The sequence below is a fragment of the Capra hircus genome, chromosome 6 (assembly GCF_001704415.2).
Source record: "Capra hircus breed San Clemente chromosome 6, ASM170441v1, whole genome shotgun sequence".
Classification (NCBI taxonomy): domain Eukaryota; kingdom Metazoa; phylum Chordata; class Mammalia; order Artiodactyla; family Bovidae; genus Capra; species Capra hircus.
The window spans coordinates 57,468,277-57,480,587 of NC_030813.1; the positions used below are offsets into that span (position 1 = coordinate 57,468,277).

General features: G+C 42.6%; 1 protein-coding gene across 2 annotated transcripts in view; it reads left to right on the top strand.

The window, feature by feature from the left end:
• C6H4orf19 (chromosome 6 C4orf19 homolog) overlaps nucleotides 1-12,311 on the top strand; it is a 77,547-nt gene that overhangs the window by 43,271 nt on the left and 21,965 nt on the right. The gene's annotated exons all lie outside the window — the stretch shown is intronic.

A 12,311-nucleotide genomic window follows, 5' to 3' on the forward strand; every position in this document is an offset into this window, starting at 1 on the left:
TCATATTTGGTTAATCATATTTTGTGCTTTTTTTTCTCATTTAGAATGTTTCCCACCCAGGAACCTAGCTTGAGATTTTATGAAGCATGATGATATAGCAGCTCTCACTGAAATCTATGAATTTGAATGATGTTTAAATTTAACAGTATATTACCTAAAGTCCTTATGCATAAAATATTTCTAGGCTAAATTCTGTGATTTCCCCAGAAACACATATCAAATTGTCTTCAGTAATGTGCTACATAAATATAACTAGGTACTTTAGATTACAGCCATTAATTTTATTCTTTTAGTATTCCTAGCTTTGAAATTCATATATATTCCTTCCTTTGTATCTTCTCCTTAACCATATGATCATGTATTATTGTGTTACAATTTCCTTATATCTTAAGTTAAGCTAACTCCCAGTAGCTCTGTTATCCCTTCTGTGCTTGAAATGCTTAGCATTTGCTGAAATTGCCTGAGGCTTGACAGTTAATCCTTGGTGTCCCTGAAATTCAGAATAAAGAATAGGGTTTCTAACTGAATATAAAATAAAAAGACAAGTGAGGTCTTGGAATCCTGACTTCCTTTAGATTTGACCTGATTAATAAGCATAACAAATGGGTTGTTCTTTTTATTCCTAGAAGAAAATGCTATATTCTAGCAGGGGAAATATGGAATCAGTTCAGCCTATTTACCTTCCTATTAGAAGGCATGAGGGGGGCCTTCCCTAGTGGTCCAGTGGCTAAGACTCCAAGCTTCTAATGCAGTGGGCCCAGGTTCAATTCCTGGTCAGGGAACTAAATCGCACATGCCTCAATTAAAAGTTCTCATGCTGCAGCTAATACCCAGCACTCCAGTATTCTTGTCTGGGAAATATGAACAGAGGAGGCTGGCAGGCTACAGTCCATGGAGTCACAAAAAGTCTGACATGACTGAGCGACTAACACTCTAACTTTTCACCTTTCATTACTCCTATTCCACAATTAAAAAAAAAAATATATATATATATATATATAAGCCTTTTTGTATTTGTAATTTTTAAATATCTACTTAAAGAAAGGGTCTAAAGAGGCTTGGAATCCCAAATGTATTGGTAGATGTTCCAGGGCAACATATTTTTGAAAGTCTCAAATACTCTTTAAGAGAGTTTATCATTCATCTAAAGAAGACCCTCCCCACATGACTATTATATATGCTGATTTCACAGGAGAAAACTCAGGCCCATGATTCAACATGAAATATCTACTATAGAAGTTGCCCTTTGGGTCTGCTAAAACACTCCCAATTACAAGTTTTCCTTCACTTTTTTTTTTAAATTTTCTGAGAAGAGATGAAATAGTGCTTTGAGGGAGCCAAGTAACCATCTTGCATATACCTAAGAAATCTTGTTGTGACCTGGCTTGCTCTGACTCACTTACAGTCGCATTTGCAAAGCACATCTCTATTAAGAGAAGAAGCAGTGTCCTAAAGGGTCCATGTGTGTCCAGAAAAGGAGTCTTTTCAGTGACTCTGCCACCATCTTCAGACTTAGTTATGTTTGAGGTAGTATTTTAGGGCCTTTGTATGCCTTATTTCTAAACCTCGTAATCGTTCTAGAAACAGCAATATCCCCATTGTCAGTTCAGTTCAGTTCATTTCAGTTCAGTCGCTCAGTCATGTCCAACTCTTTGCGACCCCATGTACTGCAGCACACCAGGCTTCCCTGTCCATCACCAACTCCCGAAGCTTACTCAAACTCATGTCCATCGAGTCACGAATGATGCCATCCAACCATCTCATCTTCTGTCGTCCCCTTCTCCTCCTGACCTTAATCTTTCCCAGCATCAAGGTCTTTTCCAATGAGTTGGCTCTTCATATCAGGTGGCCAAAGCATTGAAGCTTCAGCTTCAGCACCAGTCCTTCCAATGAATATTCAGGGTTGATTTTCTTTAAGATTGACTGGTTTGATCTCCTTGCTTTCCAAGGGACTCTCAAGAGTCTTCTGCAGCGCTACAGTTCGAAAGCATCAATTCTTCAGTGCTCAGCCTTCTTTATGGTCCAATTTTCACATCTGTACATGACACTGGAAAAACTGGAAAAACCAAAGTGTCGGTTTTGACATCACAGCAAAGTGATGTCTCTGCTCTTTAATACATTGTCTAGTTTTATCATAGCTTTTCTTCCAAGAAAGAAGAATCTTTTAACCTTAGTCTTATGGATATCTAATATTTGTTAATGAAAGAAATGAAGGCAGAAAAAAAACAGGGAAGTTTCCATTATTTTCTGGAAAATTGCTCACATAGGATTAGGAATGCTTAAATGAAAAGATAAAAATAATAACTGAGCAAGATATATTTGACTCAAGTTTGGACAGGCATCTTAATGGAGACAGACCATGTCTGCAGAGTTCTCAGTTCCCTTAGAAAAGTAAGTGGATTGCTAAGTAATGGTGAGAAATATAGTGCACATTTTTTGAGTGATTATCAAGCATCTTCTTTTTTCTCGTTTTGACATAAAAAATACATCAAGTTCTTTATTTGGAAAGGTGGTGTCCATTTTACCTAACTCACCAGAAATAACACTTAAAGGAAATCCTGAGAAAGTTTTGGTCTCCTGGGATTTTGTAGTGGTTGGAAGGGAAGCTCTGTTGGTTTTTGGTGTGTGTGGGTATGTGTGTGGGGGGGTGTGGGTGTGGGTGTGTGTGGGTGTGTATGTGTGTGTCATTTAAGGAAGCAAGATGAAATAGGTGTGTGTGTGTGTGTGTGTGTCATTTAAGGAAGCAAGATGTAATAGGTAACCCATACAGAAGTACTCTTTTTTTTTTTTAACTTTTGAAAAACCATTGCTCCAAGAAACATACCATTTAAATCATTTGGCTGCAGTCTGAGCAGACCAGAAGGATAATACTTTCCTAGAGGATGCGCACGCACTGATGTAATGGCATCATGAAGTCTAGGAACTTAAATCATGAGAACCCATGTCCAGGAAGATCCTGGGCGTCCATTCAGGTGTGGTCACAGTTGGGGTGTCTTCTGAACCCTGAAGCCGTTTCGTGACCTGAGCTCCCTTTAATCAGACCTACTGCCCTGAATCTAGTAGTATAAGGCCAGACATTTAGGGCCAGCTGGTTAACTATTATTGAGCTCCCACTGCATGCCTGATGCTGGATTGAGCGCCAGACAGTTTTCTTAGGGAATTTACATTCTAGCACAGAACAGCCTAGAAAGACGTAAAAATTCTTTCCTTTATTCATCTAAAATCAGTCAAATATATGTCAAGCACTTTTCTACACACCAAGGATGCAAGTGTGAAAAATTATGACTCGTATGAAAGGTGCAGCGGGTACTGTGGGAGTTCAGATACAGGACAACTAGCATAGCCCAGGGGATCCAGGGTGCTCTCCTTTCTGGAAGAGGCCAAGATGGAGTGAGAAGTCGTAGTCAGCTGGACAACATGAAGAGGGCTTTCCAGGGAGGAGAGCGCTCAGGGCAGTCCAGTAAGAACTCCCAAAGTGTGAAAGAATTGAGGATTTCTCCTCATTATCCCACCACTGTTTGGGGGGGGTTTTGCAGATGGGGTGGGGGTGTGGAGCCACAGTGATGCCGTGAGCCGGAGGTGGAAGAACAGGAAGTGGGAAAGGGGTGTTGGGAGCAGATTCCAGTGTCCCTTTCCCCCTTCCTCAGGCCCTTCCCTGTCCACTTCTGCTTGTTTTCCTGACCTCCTGTCTGCCATGGGTGCTTGGACAAAGACTGGGAAGTCATTTCATTTTGATTCTATACCTGCTGTGAACTAAAAGTCAGTAGTTTTTCTTCTTTTTTTTTTTTTTTCCGTGCTTATTTCTTTGGCTGTGCTGGGTCTTAGTTGCAGCATGTCAGCTCTTAGGTGTGGCAGGTAAATGTGGCATTACCTACACTGGAGCCCCATATCCTGGGATTTGGGGTCTCAGCTGATAGAGTGTGGCAGCTTCAGGGCCAGTCAGAGCTCAAATCTTGGTTCTCCTGCTTGCTCATTAGAGGATAAAAGGCAGCTGCGTAACCTTTGTTTTCTCCCCTATTAAGTGGGCTGAAGAATAATATCTCCTTCTTGGAGATATCATGAGGGCTGTTATGAGGGTTAAATGAGATAATGCACATAAAGTGCATGATGCATAGTAAGCATCAGTATTATTATTATTCATTAACAATATTATTATGCTGTTATGAATAATAGGTAGTAAATTAGAGTCTGTGGTTACGAAACTGAATAATCCACAGCACCAGCCAGAGAGACAGACATCTGTGTAACTGACCACAAGACCAAGGGGTAGAGTCTGCATAAGAATCGGCACAGATACTTCCACAGGAGTTGGGGACCAAGAGTTCACAAAGCTCCACAGAGCAGATCACAGTGGGCCTTTCACCTGGGAGGCAGAATTTCACTCACCTTGAAAAGGTGAGCCCAGATGCATGTATGCATGCTAAGTCACTTTAGTCATGTCTAACTCTTTGCAACTGTATTGGACTGTTACCTACCGGACTCCTCTGTCCATGAGATCTCCAGACAGGAATACTGGGGTGGGTTGCCATTCCCTCCTCCAGGGGGTCTTCTCCACCCAGGGATCAAACCTGTGTCTCTGATGTCTCCTGCATTGGCAGACAGGTTCCCTACCACCAGTGCCACAGTTGTATTAGTGATCTATTGCTGTGTAACATGGTAATCCACCCCCCCCCCAATTAGTAGCTTAAAACAACAAACATTTGTTATCTCACAGGAACCCAAGCACATTTAACAGGGCACCTCTGGTTCAAGGTCTCTCTTGGGGTTATAGTCCAGCTGCTGGCCTGGCCAGGGCCATCTCCAGGCTGCATGCGAGCTGGAGAGCCCGCTCCCAAGCTCACTCAGGTGCCCAGTGGCAGGCCTCCAGAGACCTACTTCAGGTTCACTCACATGATTCTGCTTTGGTTCCTCCTCATATACTTTGTTCATCCTTTAGAGCTAGAGTCAGCACTTTGCAGAGGGCCAGAAAGTAAGTAAATAATTTAGGATTTGTGGGTCATACAATGTCTGTCGCCACTACTCAACACTGCTGTGTAACTTGAAAGCAGCCACAGACAACTCCTCAATGAATGGGCATACCTGCATTCCAAGGAAACTTTATGTAGCAAAACCGGGTAGCCTGACCCTTACTCTAGACCTCTACAAGGACAGCAGCATGGTTTGAAAAATTGTTGCTGGGCATCACTTAGCTTCTCAGGGCTGCAGGTCCCAATCCATAGTACATGTGGGCTAGAGTAATTTTTCTCAGGGCTTCCCATCACAAAATGCTGTGATTCTAACTTTAATCTTTATTCATAGCAGTTTAATAGCCATTTCTTTGTTCTTACTGTCTAAGAACTTAACCAGAGTGTCAGTAACACTTCACAAATCTCACTGTAAACTGGGAGACACTTACCCAGGGACAGCTGGTAAAGAATCCGCTGCAACTTGGGAGACCTGGGTTCGATCTCTGGGTTGGGAAGATCCCCTGGAGAAGGGAAAGGCTACCCACTCCAGTATTCTGTCCTGGAGAACTCCATGGACAATCCATGACGGTCTCAAAGAGTTGAACATGACTGAGCAACGTTCACTTTCACTAGCCAGGGACGGTTAATATTTTTTTAAATATTTATGTAATTATTTGGCTGCCTCGAGTCTGAGTTGCAGCACATGAGATCTTCATTGCTGCATGCAGGCTCTTTGGTGTGGCATGGAGGCTTCTGTCTAGTTGTGGAGCTCAGGCTCAGTAGTTGCAGCACGTGGGCTTAGTAGACCTGAAGCATGTGGGATCTTAGTTCTCCATAAGGATGGATGGCATACATGCTCAATCGTGTCCGACTTTTATGACCCCACAGGCTGTAGCCCACCAGGCTCCTCTGTCCATGGAATTTTCCAGGCAGGGATACTGGAGTGGGTTGCCATTTCCTACTTCAGAGGATCTGCTCAACCAGGAATCAAACTCATGTTCTCTGCATTGGAAGGTGAATTCTTAACCATTGGGCCACCAGGGAAGTCCCAGGACAACTTAACTGATATGTTCAAGTCCTCTTCTAATACATGGAGTCTCAGTTAGTCATGGCATGGCTGGCCAGTTTGGGGCAGAGAGTGATGGGCTCTTGCAGCAGGGCTCTTGCAGCAGAGCTCCTGCCCAGGAGCCCTTGCCCTTATCAATAGCATCATTATAACAGCTACTGGTGATTGATTGCTTACCTATGTCAATGTTGTTGTTCATTCGCCAGGTCATGTCTGACTCTTCTCGACCCTGTGGACTGCAGCATGCCAGGCTTCCCTGTCCCTCACCATCTCCCAGAGTTTGCCCAAATTCATGTCCATTGAATCAGTGATGCCAGTCAACTATCTCATCCTCTCTTACTCTCTTCTCCTTCTGCCTTCAATCTTTCCAAGCATTGGTGTCTTTTCCAATGAGTCAGCTGTCCGCGTCAGGTGGCCAAAGTATTAGAGCTTCAGCTTCAGCATCAGTCCTTCCAAAGAGTATTCAGGGTTGGTTTCCTTTACTATTGACTGGTTTGATCTCCTTGCTTTCCAACGGACTCTCAAGAGTCTTCTCCAGCACCACAGTTTGAAAGTATCAATTCTTTGGCGCTCTGCCTTTATTGTCCAACTCTCACGTCTATACATGACTGCTGGAAAGACCATAGCCTTGACTATATGGACCTTTGTTGGCAAAATGATGTCTTTGCTTTTTAACACACTCTAGGTTTGTCATAGCTTTCCTGCCAAGAAAAAGTCATCTTCTAATTTCATGGTTGTGGTCACCATCCGCAGTGATTATAGAGCCCAAGAAGAGGAAATCTATCACTGCTTTGACCTCTTCCCCTTCTATTTGCCATGAAGTGACAGTATCGGATGCCGTGATCTTAGTTTTTTCAGTACTGAGTTTTAAGCCGGCTTTTTCACTGTGTCAGTACCAAGTATATAATCCATGGTTAACAGCTCTTAAGGTTCTTAAGATGCAGATACTTACAGAATCACAAACAGTGAAGTCCCTACAAGAGATACATGAGAGCTGAAAATTTCAGCTCTGAAAATTTCCTGTGAAGTAATTCCACGTAAGTCTGACTTAGGGTGAATATACAGCCTGATTTTTCTAGAACAGCCGTAATGTCAGATCAAATCATTCAGAGGTTGAAAGAGGTCTGGATTACTTTTTTGTTGTTCTCTTCAAGGTTCTTGGTATATTAAAGTAGTAAAATAATGACAGAATGGGATAATAAAAATTAGAGAATATTTTAAAAGCTTTCATGTACAGATCTGCAATATTGCATACATGCATAAAGGTAATAAAATTTTCCTATTTATATGGAAAGTATTAGTTCATTGGGAACTGCAGGAAATTTACTATGAAAACACGGGGCTGAAGTTCAAAGCTGTGTGATAAACATTGTCTTCTTGCAGTCCTGTCCATGTAGCTCTGGCTGTATATTTGGGGATAGTGGTTAAGAGTCTACACTGAGGCCCTCCATGAATGGGAAGCCTGGGTTAGTTGACCTCCTGTATCCCATACTTTCTACCTGCCCCCATGATGAAAGGCTTTATGACAGAAATCCTGTCATAAGGAAGACTCCATGATATAAATGAAAAGCTTTCTGAAGCCCAGCTCCACCGTTTGCTAGTTGTATAACCTTATATGAGTTAGTTAAGCTTGCTAAACCGTTCTCTATATTCATGAGATGGAGCTAGTAGTGCGTATTTCCACGTTATGGGAAGAAGACGAAATAATGAATGTCAAGCACCGAACTGGATGTTCAAGCGTCAGATACCGTCACTATCACCACACGTACACACACAGTCACTCAGTCTTGCCTCCAATCTGGAGCCCAAGTTTGGGTTTTGGACATCTGTTGAGTGTAATTACACTGCCATCCCTGGGCCTAGTAAAGAGTCCTGTGCCCACAATTTCCCTGAGCTCCCGTTCACAAATGAACTGCTGGCCCTACAACTGTGGTGACTTGGCCCCTGGGCCCTGCCTCCTGTTCCATCCCCCCTCGCCTGCCCTTGGTAAATGAAGGTGTGAGAGTCAGCATGTACATCTGAGACACATCTCTTATGCCACATCTGTGAGAAAACTGAGACAGAACCAGACTTTATAAATAGAAAAAGGTAACATCCAAAGGGCATTGGCATAAACAGGTTTACAGGATGGTTTACAGCCATTTCTCCTGGGGCCCCTGCTGTTAAGAGGGACACACCTTGTGACCTCCACCTGGGAAGAGCTTGTGCTGCAGAGAGAGAAAAAAGATAAAATTAATAGAGGTTAAGAATACAGGTCAGACTTCCCAGGTGGCTTGGTGGCAAAGAATCCACTGCCTGCCAAGCAAGAGATGAGGGTCCTTGGGTCAGGAGGAGCCCCTGGAGAAGGAAATGACAACCCATGCTAGTATTCTCGCCTGGGAAATCCCATGGACAGAAGTGCCTGGCAGGCTACAGTTCATGGGGTCACAACGAGTCAGATACGACTTAGCGACTAAACAATAAGGATCCAGGTCTGATTCCCTGGCATCTACTGTGTGGGGTTTTTAACTGTTTGGTAAGAGAGGATTTCTGCCTGGATGGGTGATGGCCAGGCAGGTTCCCTTTGCTTTCACCTGGATAAAGCTCTGAAGGGCGGTGATGCCTTGTGGATGCAGCATTGCCTGGTTTGTAATGGAGAAACACCCTCCTGGCTGTCTCTTAACAGCTTGGCCCTATAGATCTTTACTTTGTGTCAGAAGAAAATTAAGAAAATGAAAGGCAAAGAAAATCGAAATCAGGTCACTTGTTACAATTATATAAAGCACCATAGACTTGGAACTTGGAAACTGCAAGGAGGGTGACTTTAACAAAAATGGAAAGTTCCAGAAATGTTAAGCCATAGAGAGAAATGGTTAACTGGCATAATTAATTGGAATAATTTGCAGCCATTTAAAACAATCATTATGGACATTATGGATTGTCATGGAAAAGGCTCAAAATATAATGTTAAAGGGGGAAAAAGCAATACATGAAGCTGTTATATATTGTGTAAAATGGATATGCAAATGGGCATAAAATAAATCCTGAGAAAAAACTGAGCATCTAACCCAGGTTAGGTTCCTTGACTAAGGCTTCCTCCCACACTTTTCCTAAACTTTGTGTGCTTATATGTATTTGTGCATCTGTCTGTGTAATTATATCTATTTTATAAATATGTACACATACAAATATATTTTTAGTGAAAAAATTCTTAAAGCATTTGAAAAAGATTGGAGGTATTTGTGAGCAGAGCAGCTGCAAAAGGGAAAAAAAAAGTTTGTATGCTTTTTAAAAAAGCACTTAGACTTTGCACCAAGGACTAAACTTTAAAATCCATCAATAGATGAGTGAATTTTACACTTTCTACTGCAGCTGATCATGTGTTACTAAAGTAATTAGGGCCTTTCTTTTTTCCCATAGAGATTCTAGAGATAAATCACAGTTTTGTTTTTCCTTGGTTTAAATGGCATTCTTCTTTGATCATTGCTTCACAGAGGGAAAAGATATTTCCTTGTGCAAAGTAGTGGTTAACTTCTCACAACCTCAGACAACAAAGGGCCCCTCTGTGAGCACACAGAAATTCCTCCTGGAATACAGGGAAGGCCCCCAGCTGAACCGTATCCAAGGAAGATGCCGCAAAGCTTGCAAAGCTTGTTGGGAGAAAGGAGCCCAGCTGGAGGTCTTTTCTTTCTATTCAGATATTGGCCCTGCTTAGAGGTGGGGGTGGGGGCAAACCCATAAAAGAAAACCCCAAAACAAGCCTGAATGCGTTTACAAATTATAAGGAAAAGTTAATTCTGGCAACCAGAGTTGGTGCCAACTGAGGCTTATCATATTTAGAATTTAACTCCACTTGGGAAGAAAGTTGGGTTTTCTTCTCATGGAAGTTAGAGAAGTACACCGAGATGGGCTGTATGGCATAAATGCTGAGTAAAAGCCAGTCTGGGTAGGTTACACGCTGGTTCAGTTGCCTCGGCCACCTCTACTCTTGGGCCACTGTGAGTGCCACATGTGGCCACTGGTTATGACGGGAATCCCATCAAGTCAGGCCCTGAGCGTGGCGTCCACAGCGCCCCCTACCTGACTCCTGTGAGTTTACATGTCACCGTGCTTCCTTTTCCACCAGCTGCAAGCCTCTTCCCCCTCCAGCCACCGTCTCATCAGCTTGAGCTTCTCGACCTTGGGAGGGTTTACAGAACAATGGGCAGGCCAGGCTGGCATGTCCTGGGCTTTGAGTGGCTGCCAGTGCCCTTCCCTCTTCTTTCTTCCCTTTGCCCTTCTTGAACTTACATTCCTATTCCTGATACAGTTAATAAAGTTCCTGGTCAATGAGAGAGCTTTTTGAAAAAGCCAGAAATCAGGGCGATGATGAGAAGAAATGAGAGACGAGGAGACCCTCTTCTGTACTGAGAGCCCCTCATCCCATGTAGATTAAGAACAGTGAGAAGAATGGCAGCTGCCATTTCTGTGCTTCTTCTGCACCTGCTTATCCTGATTCTTGCATTATCTGTATACCTCACGTCCGAATAAACAAAGGTGCAGAGATTTAGAAGTTTGCTTAAGGCCACACAGCTAATTAGTGGGGCAAAGTTTCCAACTCAGGAGTTTCTGAGTTCCCCAGAACGCTCCCCTCTTTTTGCTACACAAAAGTGCTTTCCCAAAGACTCAAAAACTATTAGTCACCATCAGTATTTGCCCTCAACATCTTTGGCCAAACAGTATCAGGACATGTAAGAAAGACTCCTTTCTACTTCCAGCAGTGGCTCCAATTGAAAAAGAGTAAAAGTTCTACTCCATGTACAGATAACTAGTTAAATATCAAACTCACCAAGGCTCTACTTACTAACAGACCCATGGAATGTAGTCCCTTCAGGGGTTCCATGTACTTGAAAACACTGTAAAAATCACCATTTAGGAAGCTGTAGACCAGCATCATCAAGTAGAACTTTCTGCAGAGAGAAAAATGTTCTGTGTCCACACTGTCTGATATGACAGCCATCAGCCACATGTGGCTTTCAAGCGTTGCAATGTGGCTGGCTGGTGTAACCCAGGAATTGAACTTTTCCTGTGTTTATTTTTTAGTAATTTAAATAGCCACATATGGCTAGTAGTTACCAGATTGGACTGTGCAGCTCTAGAATATTCTGGCAGGTTGATTGCTGGTCCCCATGTTTTCATGATGCTTTGCCAATAAGCTCTATTATAGGACTGGATCGTAATTACTTGTTTTTGTTTTGCCCACCTCACTAGGCTGTAAGCAATTAATTTTGCTAGATCATGTCATTAGCACATGACCTGGCCCACAGCTGTCGCCAAGTCATGTCCCAACTCTTTGTGACCCCATCCACTGCACCACTCCAGGCTTCCCAGTCCTTCACTAACTCCCAGAGTTTGCTCAAACTCACGTCCATTGAATCAGTGATGGATCCAACCATCTCATCTTCTACCACCCTCTTCTCTCCACAGTAATAGGCATTAAATAATTAATGTAGGCTAAATAAATGAATGGGAATCTGCTTTAATTTGAAAGCATCATTGTTATTGCTTGATATCATCTAGTTTACATTTTCTCCTGACTTTGCTCTTAGGACTAGATTGGTTCCCAAATTTCCAGATGAAGCCCAGACTGCCCACTTATGAGCACATCTTTCTTTCCTCAGAGAATCACTTCTTTAGCTGATTATTTTGGTTATTTGGCTCAGTAATGTTTCTATTACCATTTCTTGATTTTTTTTTTTCAGTTTTAGACATTATCTTCCACTATGGAAGAAGATGGTTCAACTTCCACCCCCTGCCCCACCACAAATAAGGAATGTCCCCCCTCCCTATCAAACCCCACCTCCAGTTTTCGTTAGATAAATAACTAATATTTATTACAACTACATAAGTGCTGTTCACAGCTAAGCCAAGTAGAGAATAATAACTACATTTTCTTTCCTGCACAGTTTTTTCTCTGAAGGTAACAAATGATTTTTTTTCATTTGTTCAGTATTCTGCATCCTTACCGCTAATTCGACGCCAAATTCTTTCCCTAGCATGTGTATTTTTCTCTGTAGGATACTTCAGTGATTCTGTCAATTTTTTCTCTTAAAAGAAAACTGCCCAGAGCCTTCTTACCTTCTGCAATGGGAATGAGCTTCCTCCGGGTTGTGCACAGTGCTGGGATTCTGGAATCTCCATGGCGATTGTCCTAGGGGTTCCTTTGGTCTCTCTCCTGTGTTTAATGTCCTGTTTCTTGTATTCCTTGCCTTCCCCTCTTGGTGTACTTCCTCATTTGTTTATTACATCTTCTAATAGACTCGTTTCCAAGAAGGGATGGT